Here is a 3,240-nt window from a genome sequence, read left to right on the forward strand (position 1 = left end):
GGTACTCTGTTTTGGTGGTATGAAGAGTTTTAATACTATATTTTTTGAGGGGTTAGAGTTTTGATCAGGTGGGCCCAACATGACACAGCCCGATGCCCAGGGCCCAGCTAAAACACGACTCAACAGTTCAGCAGGTGCGTAATCGCTCTCCGAAGGCGGAAAACGCCTTCTCTCTCTTGGGTTCTCCCTCATCTCCTCGGCGACCTCTCTCCATGGCCGCCAAGAGGAACCTCGGCAGGTCGCCGCCGCCGGCGGTGGCGAATGCGAATGCGTAGGTCAAGAAAGACGACTAGGAGGGGCACTTCTCCTCGCGCTCCGTCGCCGACCTCGGCCTCCACCACACCACACCCTCTGCGCCCACCTCCAAGGTCCCTCCCTCCCCCGTCTCCTATTCCCCGTGTCTCGGTGGCCCTAGTGATTTGGCTGTCCCCTTGGGGAGCTAGGAGAATTTCTGCATATGATTTTCAAATTTCCAATCTGAATTATTAAAAAGGTGTTTGTAGTTTGACAGAAGACATGCCCAGAACGTTCAGATATTCAGCGAGTAATAATATGTCAATCTTAGTGCATTCACCAGTTTTGAGAGATACTCAGTGCAGTACTTTACAACAAAACAGTGTCTAGGTATGATATTTCCACTAATCTCAGATAGAAACAAAGCATTTCAGTCGCCTCTTTGTTCACTATACAAAGGCAATGACCAGGTACACATAGTTAATATTTGTTTAAAAGAACACCAGATTCACTTGAAAAACTGTTTGAATCTTACTTAATCATCATATGTTTCATCGGGTTTCCATTTAGATATAGCATAAATTACTCTCCCTTTCCATCCTTGTAGTAGCCAACCGCAATCTTCAACAGCAAAGAATTCCTCGTGATAAAGTGAGTTCTTCTTTTGTACTATTTTCTTTAAGATGGCTGGATCAATAGGAAGCTGCTGGAACCCAGCCTTGAGGAACCTTGCTTGCCACTGCCTGTAACTTTTCCGTCTCTCAGTCCATTCTGCATCCTCACATGCTATGCTGTTAAGTGCATCTCTCCCAAATAGGATCCTCTCGATCGTCTTTCTTGCTGTATTTTCCCGTGGAACAATTGCATCAATCATGTCAAACATTGAAGAGTAATGGAACATAACCTCTTTGAATCGTTGCATGAAGAAGGGAGAACTGCGGTACCCGTTCACGGTGCCAGAAATAAAAATCTTTGGGTTGATCCTCCTGATAGTTTTGAGCACCTCGTCCCTTGTGCTATTTATGGCTTTGGTTTCATGACCAAGATTCTTCATCCGGAACATGCAGTTGATTACGAGGACTTCACCCTCGTCAATGTTAAGATCCTCAATTTTAATGGTCTCCCATCTTGAAGCAGCAATGCCCTGATCCTCAATTTCTATGCAATGTTATGAATTTCAATGGTCTCCCATCTTGAACATGTTTGCATAATCAGCCAACCGCTTCCCTGTCTCCTCGATCATTTTCGCAGGGGTGTAAACCTGGCTGGGGAGCGTCTATACCTGTGATCTGAAGCTTAGGGGTTCCCTCTTCTTGCTTTGCAAACCTCTGAAACATTAATGGCCACTGAAAGCCGAAGCCGATGCCGAAATCAATGATGTGCACTCTTGGACGCCCTTGTGAGACATCAAGAATAGCTTGGTTGGCAAAGTGGTATGATGTCCTGTCGAAAGGGCAAGATGCAATAAAAAGGTTGTAAGCCTCTAACCAGTCTGTGGTACTTGTTCTCCTTTCCATGAGATTTTGATAAACCTGACTCCCGGTCCCAGCCAGGCGTGCCTCGAGGCCATCCACCAAGTAAAATGCCAGTCTCTGGGTACAATTACCATCTGGTGAGGAGTGTTGCCTTATCTTCTTTAGGATTTCACTGGCCAACAGGTGGTTGCCTTCTGCCACAGCTTTTGCGCAATTGATGAGGAGATTCCCGAGATCAACCAACTCTCTCCTCGGTTGCTTCCTCTGCCATAGCTTCAGACGTCCTTCGCTCCGGCCTTTCAGTGAGCTATTGTTTCCTTCCCCCGCCATCCTTTCTCGCAGTCTTGTTCTTCGGTCGAAACTCTTCCGACCATAGCATAGCAGAACTCGGTCGAAATTTTCGTTTCGAATTATAGCACAAATTGTGATGGCATGATGTTTACCGCTCCTTCCTTGAAATATATCCCAGCTCCTTTGGTCTGCCACCTCAAAGATTGCATTTTCGCTCCTCTCTGCTACTTTTACCTTTGTAGTCAGTTGGGAAATATAAAGTACGCCATTCTTTAAATATATCACCAGCTTATAAATACTTGGAGCAAACATCTTTTCCTCCTCGACACCTCTCTGACAATGCAAGGCAGGGAAGAGAGTTTCAGATGTCCATCCAACACTTACCAATGGATGGTCTGGTAGAAAAAGACTCCTGTTGCAGGTATATGGACTCAACGGGGTTGCCGAGGGCTGTAACACATTGTAACTGGAATAGTCATTACTGAAGCTAGTGGTCCTGAGCCTCTTGTAACGGCTGGTCCCACTCTTATCAGAGTTGTCTGGTTTGTTGTTGCTATGCAATGGCGGCCAGTTAGTAGCCGGCGTGTATACCTCCCCAAGAATGTCACGGAATGGCTTCTCGGCAGCCTGGAGAGCAGCCTCCCCTTGGCATATATCGACCCTCTCGTCGACGTCTTCCATCAGCATCTGGCTTATGTGGTGAAGAGCATCATTTGCTCTGATCTGGCGGTGCTCAGGGCTACCCCCTGCAGCAATCTGAACTTGGTTTTGTCCAAGGTTGTTGTTGACGCTGCAGAACATAGGGCTAGTGACTCCACCAAGCAGATATGTGCTTGGTTGGTTGGCTAGGTTAAGAACTGTCGAGTGTGGATCACTCAGGTCGTAGTTGTACATGGTGAGTTGCTGCTCGAAAGAGGAATCACCATCATATGGTTGGTCGATTGCTGCGTTGCCATCCAGATTGCCACAGAGAGGTTCAGTGGCCATTCTGGAAAGTCACTTTCCACCTCAATATGGGATATATGATTCTTCTTTGGCCCACAGCAAATGCATCAGCTTGTTTCCTGGAAGATGGAAGCTAAATTAGTAAATTATGTGAGACGACAGTCCACCTTGCTCATGTGCTACAATCTAGAATGTCCGCAAAACGGAATTCTGCTTCCCTCACCCTCTGCTTCTTGCTGTTCATTAGATATTCAGCTTTGGCATGCCATCAGTGGCGGAGCTTGACAAGGTTCAA

General features: G+C 46.7%; 1 pseudogene; it reads right to left on the reverse strand.

Annotated features, from left to right (window-relative positions):
• Positions 1–769: 769 nt before the first annotated feature.
• LOC119314439 lies at positions 770–2,987 on the reverse strand (annotated as a pseudogene).
• Between the last annotated feature and the right edge of the window lie 253 nt (positions 2,988–3,240).

Source organism: Triticum dicoccoides, chromosome 1B (genome assembly GCF_002162155.2).
Source record: "Triticum dicoccoides isolate Atlit2015 ecotype Zavitan chromosome 1B, WEW_v2.0, whole genome shotgun sequence".
In the NCBI taxonomy this organism is placed as follows: domain Eukaryota; kingdom Viridiplantae; phylum Streptophyta; class Magnoliopsida; order Poales; family Poaceae; genus Triticum; species Triticum dicoccoides.